General features: G+C 42.4%; 1 pseudogene; it reads right to left on the bottom strand.

Annotated features, from left to right (window-relative positions):
- Positions 1-11,977: 11,977 nt before the first annotated feature.
- LOC100753861 lies at positions 11,978-12,488 on the bottom strand (annotated as a pseudogene).
- Positions 12,489-13,258: the final 770 nt, after the last annotated feature.

The following is a 13,258-nucleotide window of genomic DNA, read 5'->3' as shown; positions in this document are numbered from 1 at the left end:
AAGATGATTCTTATTGGCACTTTCATTTTAAAAACTAAATTCATGTGAAGTTATGTTCTTTTTATAATGTGTAAGAAAATTGTGGGTTTTTTTAGGTTAGGGAGGGGATATAGCTCATCAGTAAGGCTCTTGCCAAACATATGAAAACCCTGGCTTTGGTCTTGACCATCACTTACATCCCTATTACCAACCTACATGCACACACTTGCACATGTTAGTAGCTTTTATGTTTTTTTTTTAAGAGTAATATGTCTTGCTATGCTCGGAACTGGTAGAGCCCAAACACTTACTTTGGGAAAAAACTGTTTGCAATTACCTGGAGAGAGTTATTTCATGACTAAGACAAAGAATTTCCTAGAGGATGTGTGGTTGGAATAGATTCAATTCCTAACACTCATTCTGCCTCAGTAATACAGGCAAATGGTATTCTTCATTTTCGGACCCTTGATGTAGTGGTAACACACTCTCTCTCTCTCTCTCTCTCTCTCTCTCTCTCTCTCTCTCTCTCTTTTAAGATAGGGTTTCTCTGTGTAGCTTTGGAGCCTATCCTGGCACTCACTCTGTAGACCAGGCTGGCCTCGAACTCACAGAGACCCTCCTGCCTCTGCCTCCCAAATGCTGAGATTAAAGGCGTGCGCCACCAAAGCCCAGCTGACACTCTCTCTTAATATTGCTCCTGCCAAGTAGAGTTCATGGCAAGGATGAAATAAATTAGTATATAAAATGTTTTGACTTGTGGTCTGGCACATAATAGACCTTTGGTAAATGTTATGATATTATTATACAAATGCTATTATTTGGAAAGTGGGAAGCTTCAGGTGTGGTTGCTGTGATCCTCACTATTCTGTATCTATGTCCTTTTATTAATCTCCACCAGGTTGTGTGTGAGCTGGACGAAGTGAGTTGCTTCTGATAATAGAAGATGGCAGTGGTGATGGAATGCCACTAAGCGATGATAACTATGCTCAGTGGTGAGGCCCATTTTGCTGGACTCTATTTCCTTCCCAGCTTACCCACATGGCAAATTTGCCAAGATAGAGAGGCCACAGGGCACAGAATTAAGGGTACTTTTTGTCTACAGCCTGTAAGGAACTTCATCCTATTATCAACCCCCCGAGGAAGCTTAGAGGTAAGTTCTTCACAGTCAAATCTTAAGATGCCTATAGCCTTAGAGAACACTTTGACCACTGCCTATCAAAACCTCTGGGTCAAAGGACCCAGCCAAGGCATGCTCCCATTACTGACCATAGATACTGTTGCATTAAGGTGCTGAGTCTGGGGAGAATTTGTTATGCATCTTATAGATGATAATCATAACAAGAAGAAGTAGCAATGTGACATAGAGTTAAGGGTCTGGAACTAGATTGTCTGAGTTTGAATTCATGCCTATTACTAGCTATTTGGCTTCATATAAATTATACACAGCGGCCTGGTGAAGTACATGCCTTTAACCCCAGAACTTTGAAGGCAGAAGCAGGCAGATCTCTGTGAGTTCCAGACTAGCCAGGGTTAGATTGTAAGAGTCTGTGTAAAGCAATTTAAATTACAGACCCTCCTTGATTTATGATGGGCTAAGTTCCAGTCAATCCATTGCAAGTTAAAAATATATCCTACGTAAAAAATGCACACAATATACCTAACCCACTGAGCCTAACATCTGAGCCACAACACACCAAGGGGTATCTATTGCTTGCCTTCATTATTGCACAGCTGACTGACAGTTTGGATCCACCATCCAGCATAATAATGGAGCACAACACCATCACCAGCACAGAAGATCAAAATTTAAAGTGTGGCTTCCACTGAATTGCTGTGGCTTTCAACTAGCATACTAAGTGAAACCATCCTAAGTCAAGGACTGTCTGTGTTTTCCTTATCTGGATAAGGACAAAATAGCTGGGAAGAGTCACTGAATTAAGACACAGAACGGCCTGCATGTGGCAAGCACAAGTCTCTTGGCTGCTGTTGTTATTTGAGTCCTTGTTCCATTAGTCATCAGCTCTAGATTTCAGCTAGTGTTGTGCCAAGCAAGAATGCTTCCTAGCTGAGGTTGTATGTTCAGCCCTGTGCTGAAGTGAGATGTAAACTGAACGCTGGGTTCTACACTGTGACATGAGAAATCCTTTTGACTCAGTTTCAAGGAAGAGGGTCATGGTTTAGTTCCCTAAAACAGAAGTGAAATTTCTTGCCTCCCCATCCTCCTCCACCCTCAGATACTGCATGGTACTTTCATGGGTTCCAGTGCTCACTCTCTTCTTCGACAAGGTCAGCATAGCCCACAAATTCATACTGAGGCAAACAGAAGTCAGAGCTCCCAAGAAGCTGGACAGAGAGAGTCTAAAGAAATAACTCCACCAAGTAAGGCACTTACTCTTGAGTTAATTTAAGACCAAAGAAAAATTTAAGATCAAAGACGTGGTGGTGGGGGACAAAGATAATATGCCAGAGACCTCAAAATAACTGAAGTTCAGCTGGGTGGTGGTGGTACACAACTTTGATCCCAGCACTTGGGAGGCAAAAGCAGGCTGATTTCTGTGAGTTCAAGGCCAGCCTGGTCTACAGATTGAGAGCCAGGACAGGCTCCAAAGCTATGAGAAACCCTGTATTAAAAAAAAAAAAAAAACAAATAATAAAAATAACCAAAGTTCATGTGTATGACCCCTCAGAGTTTATCAAATGTTTTCATGAACAGTGTTTTACTAGATAGTTACAGAAGGCAAAGCAAGATGGGTCAGTGCAAGCTCAGAGGGGTTAACTTACTTCCTTGATGTGAACCAGTCACTAAGTAGGAGGAGATTCACCATCTTTTCCTGATCCATGCTCTATGGGACATTTGATCTGCTGTAGCTGCTGGGTTATGTTTATCTATTTCCGTTTCATTTAAGTTACAAGTATTTAGTACCTACCATTCCCCAAAAGTAATGTACCCTGTGTGAGCAGAGCATTGCCCACACCTTATGAGTATGGATTTTTGAATTCCAGGTTTTGAGTAGGTTCATTTTATTCTATATAAAACCTTCTCTAGTCCCTGCTCGGCAGTTTTTGTGGCAATTTCTCAAGTTCCCTGCAGTCTTTTGATAAAAATGGAATATGTAAGGTTATATGTACATTCAAAATGATGATTCCCCATTAAAACCAGCCATTGCTACCCACTAATGACATTTTGCAATATTTTACAGTAGAGCTCTGGAGATGATTATAGTATAGAAGCACCATTTGGTATGATAAGAAAAATGGCCCTGGATTATACCTTCAAAAACACAACAAACCTGTAGCCCTCATAAATATTGTAAAATGAAGGTTTGCATCTAATATTAAACATCTTTCTGAAGGAAATAGGATATATGCCACCTATTTCTTCCTTCGCCAAATACTATGTGTCAGCAAGCTTCATGTATTATATTAAATATTCTTATGTAATATATAACATAAATATGCTATATTTATATTTTTGGGTTTTTTGTTTGTTTTTTGTTTTTTTGTTTGTTTGTTTGTTTTGTTTTTCGAGACAGGGTTTCTTAGTGGCTTTGGAGGCTGTCCGGAACTAGCTCTTGTAAACCAGTATGGTATCAAACTCACAGAGATCCGCCTGCCTCTTTCTCCTGAGTGCTGGGATTAAAGGCATGCGCCACCACTGCCCAGCTGCTTTATTTATATTGTATATAAATATTGTTTATATATTGTACATAAGTGTATGTAGGACCCAGAGCCTTCCTTCTGAACCACAGTCCAGGAAAGGACATAAACTACCATGTCCATGGACATTTTCTCTCCTTTATCACCCAGTGTTTTCTCGATGGACACCTCTCACTGGGACCCTCAGAAGTACTATTTCTTGGAATGAGCTCGGGATTCCAGGGATTTCTGTCACTTGCCTCATCTTCTAGTGTTATGCCCTCTAAGGACAGTTTTAAGAAGGGTGACAGTATGCATTCATCAAATAACTATGTGCTGGCCTCTCTGAGGAGACATCAAGTAAACAGGAGGATGAAAATAAATTTATCTAGTGCTGTGGCCGTTATTTATTTTTTATCACTATAACTACACCCCTAACAAAATGCACTTATGGAAAGATGGATCCAGTTTGTAGTTTAATGGCAGGAAAGGCATGGCCACTGGCCGCAGGCCTTTCTTGGGAGTATGTGGCAGGTCACATCATGGCAGAGTAGGAAGCTGAGTGTTACTTGAGCCAGAACCCAAGCACCCCTCACCTCACTCCAACCCCCAGTCCCTACCTCCACCACCTCTCACTCCCTCACCCTCATCCCCATTGACTACAGTTTCCACAACTTCCCCAAGCAGTATTTATGATCAGCTAGGGACCAAGTGTTCAAACACATTTCACATTCAGACTGTAATACCCCTCCCCTAGCCCCCATAGGTGCATGGCCATTTCATATTGTAAGAATGTATTCAGCCTACTTTAGGAGCCTCCATAGTTTGGGGTCTATATACCCCAGCTCCCTGCCTCACTATTGCAGTGGCCTGTGTGTGTCTTTATGGCCTAATGTAAAAAGACTTTTCTCTGGGTGGTGGTTTCCAGCAGGGAGCCCTTGAGGCTGCCTTCTAGGTTCAGGTTCTCCTTTCAAACCAATTTGCATTTTTATAATCTTGCCTCCCAGTGTCAACAACCTGGTTTCTGGTAGGGATGCAAATCTCTTTAACAATTATGGTCAAAACACCCCAGCCATTTTCACTTTTACCCATATTCACACTTCTTTCCTTGCCAAACTGCACACCTTCCCCATCTTCCTGTGTAGAGTTTTTATTATACCGATCACTAAACACAGCGATTAATAACAAAGCCACATCCTGAATGCTATGCTATCTTTCAATTACTCCACTGAACAAATTGGTCTGTTATAATTTGTTCTAACTCAGATGGTCAGGACTTGAGCATGAGTGGCTCCGGTCCAGTTCACCTTTGAAATCTGTGAGCACCGACTTGATTGTCTGCCTTTCTTTGGGCACTCTTGTCTTCCACACTTCTACCAGAATGGTCCATGAAGCTCTCTTTATAGTGTTCTAGGGCTTCTCTACCCACAGCTCCTCGTGTTTCTAAATTCTCACCAACTAGTTCCAAAGGTCTGTGAGCCATATGGTAGGGTTTCTCTCAGCCACAACCCCACTCTTGGGCACAGATTTCCTGTGTCACTTCCTTTGCTCAGCGCTGTAGCCAGTTTAAGGAAGACAAGAAGCAGGAATCAGAGTAGGGAAAATGGTACTAGGTAGTTCCAGGGTGGTGGAATTGTACAGCTGGGACTTCTTACTTCCTCTTGTGTCATCTGAACAGGCGGCAGGAAGTGAATCCAGCTGGAGCAGGGACCAGGATGTAACTCAGTGATCTACTTCTTCCAGACAAGCCTCAGCTCTGAAACATCCCTAACTTCCCCAAATACCACCAGCTGGGGTCAGTGTTCAAATACTGTGGGGAACAGTTCATACCACCACAAGTGGGGAGTACTAAAGAAAGATCGTTTATATGTGCATGTATGTATCCACGTGTGTGCGAAGTACATGTGTGTCCAGGTACATGTGTATATGGTGAAGGTACTGAACACACATGTCTATTTTAATCCCAGCTAGGGATATAAAGTATGTTCAGTTGATCTGGAGTAGGGGGATGTCAGAGAAGGAACCCCAAGTTATCCTTAACTGTAGCATTGAGTATTGGCAATGGGAAGCTTTTGGATAAGCAGCGGTGGTAAGAGAACTAGGCAATGGGAAGCACATACACAAAATGTACAGAGATCTGTTTGATGTGACTGGGGGAAGTGTCTTGGGACAATCCCATCATAATGGTACCTTGACAATTATTGCAGAGGCCAATTCTCTCTCTCTCTCTCTCTCTCTCTCTCTCTCTCTCTCTCTCTCTCTCTCTCCCCTCTCTTGGTTTTTTGAGACAGGGTTTCTCTGTGGCTTTGGAGGCGCTCCTGGAACTAGCTTTTGTAGTCCAGGCTGGTCTCAAACTCACAGAGATCCGCCTGCCTCTGCCTCCTGTGTGCTGGAATTAAAGGTCTGTGCCACCACTGCCTGGCCCAATTTTCTCTTACTGGAGATAATATAGCATAAAAGGACAGTAGAGAAAGAATTCAAATTTAAGAAAGCAAAAAGGTGTCTTTTGGGTCTAGGTTGCCAGAGGCAGAAAAATTGTTTCCACACAGCTTCTACTGACCTATCTGAGGCTCTCAAGGATCTAAGAAGCAAAACAATTTTTCAAAAGCTCCATCCCTTGTGGTACACGCCTTTAGTCCCAGCACTTGGGAGGCAGAGGCAGGTGGGTCTCTGTGAGTTCCAGGTCAGCCTGGTCTGCAGAGTGAGTTCCAGGCCAGCCAGGGCTACACAGAGAAATCCTGTCTCACAAAAACAAAAACACTTCCCCATCCTTTCCTAATCAGAGATGACTCATTCATTCTCCGGCCACACTGAGAATAGGAAGACATTTGGTCTCAGGATTTTCCAGCCACTCTGAGGGTAGGCAGCAGGATCATCCCTTTCAGCCTGAGGTAGTGGTAAGAGCTAGAAGCCCCCTATTTTGCTTTTATGATCTTCAGCTTGAAGTTTGAACCTCTGAGCCTTTTATTTTTCCTGTTACATTAAAAAAGTCACCTCTTGGCTTATCTACCAGGCCAACTTGGAAGGTGCCACCTCTGTGTTACTTTTCTTGTTCTTGTGACCAAAGCCTGGCAAGAAGCAACTTGGTGAGAAAGGGTTTATTTGGCTCAGGCAAAGGTACAGTCTATCATGGCAGGGAAGGTATAATGGCTACAACACAAGACAACTGGTTACGGTGTTTATGTAGTCAGGAAGCAGAGAGATGAATATTTGCCAATGCTAAACTGCTTGTCATGGTTTCCTTTATCTCTTTTTATTCAGTGCATACCACAGCCCATGAGATGGTACCACCCACATTCAGGGCAGGTGTTTGTCCACAAAACTCTCAAGAAAAGCCCTCATAGATGCACACCCAAAACGTGTCTTGTTAATGACCCATATGTTTTCATTTTAATTATTAATCAAATTGTTTCATTGAAAACTTGCTCTAGATTTTTTAAATCTAATCAAATTGACAGCTGAAATTAACCATTATACCTAACCTTTGAGGCCCATTCCTGTCTGTCACATTGGTTTTCAACATTTGGGAGAATTTTTTTTTAATGGGTCTTGAAGTTTCTCATGCAATTTCCCTCCAAACTAACATTATGGGATTTAGTGTTGCTTGCTAGATAGCTTGCTTAGAAAACTCTGTTGGCATGCATCTTTGAAAACTCCCAGCGCAAAAAAAACAATGATAATTTGAATATCTTAATGCCATTACATTAGCAGGGAAATTGCTTCAGCATGATGCTGTCACAATTTTTATTACAAATCTCAGTGAATAGAGAGAGAGACTTTACTCATGAGATTATGAGGATAAAGGACAACAGATTGCTCTGAGGCTCTGCAGAGATGTCGCTTAATTTACTAAGTATATTTAACTGCAAACATTTCTTTTCTTTCTGGATGTTTTCTTCTTCTTCTTCTTCTTCTTTTTAATTGTAAATGCCTCTGAGAATTTATTCAAATCACACTATTGGCTGTAGAACAAAAAGCATGACCGATGACATAAGTAGGTGGCTTTTTGGAATGAAAATAAAGAGTTTGACCTTATGTTTCAGTTTATGAATATGCTAATAATGGTTAATTTGCTGTTTTATGGGGTTTTGTTCCAGTAGCTCTTTAAGAACTTTGAAATGGTAATTTTCCAGGTGACTCTTTCTGTCTCGAAAGACAGGACACAGTTCTAACAATATTTGAGTGGTTAAAAAAACAAACAACAGTGGGAACCGAGCATAGGGAGAAGGCAAGGAGGATGTCACTTTACGATTTGTCTTTGTCAACATAGCTTCTAAAAATGATAACCAAAGAAATTAAATGGCTGTATTTTGTATAGCATGTGGCTCATTTCCATTCTACAAATAATTTAAAACATTTGAAAAGAGTATTAGCCATGAGTTCTGGTAAACAGCCACAGTGCCAACACAGCATACAATTAATTATAATTAAATTATGAAATTTTCTAACTACAGTGTGCAAATTACCAAGTCAGAGGGAAAAAAAGTCTTCATCACAGGTAGGTCCCACAGGGTTCCCTGCTCAATTCTCCTCTCTTTACCCTTCTGTCTGCTCCTGGACTTTAGCCATACCCACACACCATTAGGACCAAATCTCACTCTGACTCCTGCTGGGAGTTGAAGATTTCTTTTCAACAGCTGTATCCTGCTTGGGTAGGGAACCAGAAATGTTGCAGTCCCCAAACATTCTCCTCTTTTCCCTTTCAACTTTTTGTTAATGGTACCAAATAGTTCCTCTTGATGCTCAGATTATCCTGAAATCCCTTCTCTACTACTCTTTGCAACCTATGAGTAATGGTCTCCTCCTATTTATATGCTCAAAAAACTAGTCCCTGGGGGCTGGAGAGATGGCTCAGAGGTTAAGAGCACTGGCTGCTCTTCCAGAGGTCCTGAGTTCAATTCCCAGCAACCACATGGTGGCTCACAACCATCTATCATAAGATCTGGTGCCCTCTTCTGGTGTGCAGGCAAATATGCAGACAGAACACTGTATATGTAATAAAAATAAGTAAATAAATTAAAAATTATTAAAAAAAAACAAACTAGTCCCTGAATTTTTCTCCGCCTCATTTCTTCTGCTGCTGCCATCTTCATTATTTCTCAAATGAATTCCAGCTAGTGTCCCTATCTCCTCACCCTTCCTACCTACCAGCAATGTTTCAGTTGCAGTGACCTTCCTGAAATGCAAATCTGATCAGTCGTCCCTGAAAATTTTGGAGCATACCTTGAAACTTAATTTCGGTACTGCCTGTTTCTGAGGCTTCTTTAACTCAGCAAGCAGATAGACATCTTGTTGGTGCATCCACAGTGGAGTGGGCATTTGTAACACACACACACCACACATTACTATTTAGTCTGTGTGTTTCCCTTCCTAGAATTAGAGTTTTGCAAAGCCAGAACAGTTTTCTACTCATTTTTACAGTTTCAGTGCCTAGGACATAGCCAATAAATCTGTATGGGAAGTGAAGCCAGTTTACAAAGATGAATAACATAGATAGCACAGAGCATGGTGTTCCACGAACACATTTATATATCTATCCTTCCATCCATCCATCCATCCATCCATCCATCCATCCATCCATCCATCCATCCATCCATCCATCCATCCATAAATACTTGTTGAGCCTACTAAGAGACAATTCTGTATCTTCTTCTTTCTTACTTTTTTAAATTTAAGTTAGAAACAAGCTTCTTTTACATGTCAATCTCAGTTCCTTCTCCTCCCCTTCTCCCCTGCCCCCCACCAACCCCCATCCCAACCCCCTTCTGTTCCCCAGGGAGGGTGGGGCCTTCCATGCAGGGCCTAGATCCTCCCTAGTGTGTCTAGGCTGAGAGAGTATCCCTCTATGTGGAGTGGGCTCTCAAAGTCCATTGTGTACTAGGGGTAAATACTGGTCCACTATCAGTGGCCCCATAGATTGTCCTGACGTCCAATGCTGGTTTCCCAGCTATCAGTCTGGGGTCCATGAGCAACCCCTTGTTCAGGTCAGCTGTTTCTGTGGGTTTCTCCAGGTTGGTTTTGACCCCTTTTCTTATCACTCCTCCTTCTCTGCAACTGGATTCCAGATTTCAACTCAGTGTTTAGCTGTGGGTGTCTGTTTCTGCTTCCATCAGCTACTGGATGAAGGCTCTAGGATAGCATATAAGGTAGTCATTAATCTCATTATCAGAGAAGGGCATATAAGGGCTCTTGGCATCCATAACAGCCTAATATGTGCTTGCCTGACCTTGCCTTGGTCACTAGGAGGTCAGATGCCTGCCTCATGGCAAGGAACCAATCAGAAGTTAGCTGGTGGTGCTATGCTTTACAGCTCTGGGTGTGCTTTACAGACAAGTGCACAGCAATGACATGCTCAGCATATCAATCGCCCTGGGAGGGCCTATGGGCCCTAACAACCAGTCCACCAATCAACACAGGGCAGGTCCTCCAAGACTGAAGGCACACCAATCCTGAGCCTTTAGGTACCCCTAGACACTCCCTTTACACTGCCCTATAAGATCTCTGTCCCATGGTTTCTTGGGGTTTTCCCTAGCCATCTGCCATGTGGGTGGATGAAAGGCCCCAGCTAATGGGGTTAGCTCATTAAACAACTGAAATAAAAGACTCATTGCTTTTGCATCGAAATGGGCCTCTTGGTGATTTGGAGGTTCAGAATTTGGGCACAACAGTAACCTCTCGACTATTGCTTAGATTGTTAGTTCGGGTCAACCTTGTAGATGTCTGGACATTTCCCTAGTGCCAGATTTCTCTTTAAACCTATAATGGCTCCCTCTATTATAGCATTTCTTTTCTTGCTCTCTTCTACTCTTCCCCTGACTAGATCTTTCTGCTCCCTCATGTCCTCCTCACCCCTCCTCTTCTCCACTTCTCTTTCTTCTAACTCCCTCTCCCCTCCCCCCATGCTCCCAATTAGCTTACTAGATCTTGTCCCTTTCCTCTTCTCCGGGGGACCATGTATGTCTCTCTTAGGGTCCTCCTTGTTTCCTAGTTTTCCTGGCATGGTGGATTGTAGGCTGTATCATCTAATGATAAGAAAAAAACATACAATCTCTGCTCTCTTGAAGCTTAAAACCTATTAAGAAAGTGGTTCTTGACCTGTGGGTCACAGCCCCTAGGATTGAATGACCCTTTCACAAGGGTCACCCATCAGAAAACACAGATATTCTGCATAACAGTAGCAAAATTATAGCTGTAAAGTGGCAATGAAAATAATTTTATTGTTGGAGGTCACCACAAAAGGAGGAACTGTACTAAAGGGTAGCATCGTTAGGCAGGTTGAGTAGACATTACAAGAGGGAGCATATAGATTAATCATTGCAAACCATGAAGGGAAAGAACCTAATATTACAAGGGAGAATTATAGTCAGATTTTTGTTTTGAGCCATCAGCTCACAAAAAATGACACAGAAATTATTAACTATGGAAGCTCAGCTGAGAGCTTAGACTTGTTTCTAACTGCTTTTATAACTTAGATTAACGCATTTTTATTAATCTACTTGCTGCCATGTGGCTCCTGTATTGTTACCTCATCTCCTACCAGGTATGCTTCCTCAGAGTCTTCTCTTGATTCTGCCCTTCTTCTTCCCAGCATTCTCTCTGCCTTGACAATCTCACCTAGCTCTTGGCCATATAGCTTTTTATTAATCCAGTCACAGTGACGTATCTTCACACAGTGTAAAGACATATTCTACAACAGAGAATGATGGAAGAAAAACTTTTAACCACTCCTGAGAGGTAGCAAATCCCTAAGCAGTGGTACTTAAATGTTTGGTGAAAAGATGGAATGGAATAAGGTCTAGAATGGTCTCAAGGAAGTGTATTTGTGTCTCTAGTGCCATAGAGGTAGCAGATTCCCAGAGTCAAATCCCAGTTGCTGGAGCTGCCCAGAGTTGGAGACTGTTACCATGATTCTATCCAAAGAAGATATGGGTTGTTTCTCTATGATTTGGCTTTTCAGCTTGTTTGTTTTGTATTCCTGTGGATTGAACCCAAAGCCTTGTGCTTGCTTAGCCCTCTACCACTGAGCCAATCGAACACAACAGACTCAGAGAAGACTTTCCCATGAAGACATCTTCAAACAGACAACTGAAGCTGCTGGCTGGAGCACAATCGGTTTTCTTTTTCTTTCTTTCTTTCTTTCTTTCTTTCTTTCTTTCTTTCTTTCTTTCTTTCTCTCTTTTTTTACAGAACATTTCTTTATTTTTCACTAAGACTTTCCCAGAGGACATAACTAACCTTGTCACCACTCCCAACCCCATAAAGGATTAGTGCACTCACTGCTAAAGAGCAGATATGAACAGTTTCAAGGACTGGAACCAACTTTAAATGCCAAAAAACACTTCCTTTCTGAATTATAAAAATGTTTAAGTAAAAAAAGAAAGAAAAGGAGCAAAGGGGCAATGGTGGTTTCAGAATGAAAAGGTCATTCACGTTTCATGTCATACATTCAATCTTGGCTCTAGTAACAAAATGGAAACAGGATTACTATCATACAAAATGTTCACTACAGCACGCTGTATGCACCTCTTTCCAGCCCATCCCCAGCCCCTAAAGCTTCCAACTCAATTACTTCCCAGCCCGTTGGGCCTGTCGACGAAGGCGCATGTAGATCTCTTTGAACCAGTCTTTGTTATAAGGCTGGTACGTCTGTGCATCAGCTCGCTATACAAGACAGCTGAGATCTGCTAGATCGTTAATAAAATCAAACAATTGACTGATATCGTATGTGATAGAGGGGCTGTTGGGATTCATTTTCTTCAGGTGTTCTTCATACATTTTACAAACACCTTCCAGGCACTCATTCACAGACTCATAGTGTAAGTCCTGCCCTCTGGCCTCTTGGTAGGCTGTGCCAGCAAAATGGTGTGAGACATTGTGCCAAACGCTTTGCTGCAGCCGCCGCTAACACCACCGCCGCCACACACCAGCACAGCCGCAACGCGGCCAACAGCCACAATCGGTTTTCTTGACTTTATCACTCTCGGCTTCCACTCTTAGCCTTTCTTGTTTTATTAAACACATGATTTGCCTGGCTTATCACCCTGGCTTTTTGGAGTCATTTCTCTAATACTTTGTTTTACTTTCTATTTCTCTTTAATCCCTCCTATCAATCAAATCTTTTGTTTTCCTGTTTTCACCTTGCCTCACTTCACCACAAGCCCTCATTTATGTACTGTATTTTAAAAGAAAACAACATGTATCTATGTGTGTGGGAGGGGTGTGTGTGTAAAGGTTGATGTTGGTGCCAGGGAAGTCCACAACATGGCTTCGGACTCCATAGAGCAGTAGTTATGATCAATTGAGAGCCACTCATTGTGGTTGCTAGGAACCAAACTCAGGTCCTTTGCAAGAATATGTTAGACCCCGGGAAAACTCAGGTATCCGGGGTCCCAGGCCATGACCACGGTCATCCCAATCACCAGGCGTATTCGAGAGCTTGATGCAAACTGCATGAGGCTTTATTGTTGTTTAACGAGCTAACCCCATATTAGCTCAGGTCTTTCACCCACCCGCCATGGCGGATGGCTAGCAAAAGACAGCTCCTAGGGCCTCCCAAGAGATCTTATAGGGCAGCGTAGGGGGAGTGTCTAGGGGTACGCACAGGCTCAGGATTGGTGTGCCTCCAGGCTTGGAGGGCTTGCCC

Source organism: Cricetulus griseus, chromosome 2, assembly GCF_003668045.3.
Source record: "Cricetulus griseus strain 17A/GY chromosome 2, alternate assembly CriGri-PICRH-1.0, whole genome shotgun sequence".
Lineage (NCBI taxonomy): Eukaryota > Metazoa > Chordata > Mammalia > Rodentia > Cricetidae > Cricetulus > Cricetulus griseus.
Note: the sequence above shows the minus strand (reverse complement) of the source record. Positions and strands in the feature narration are given on the sequence as shown.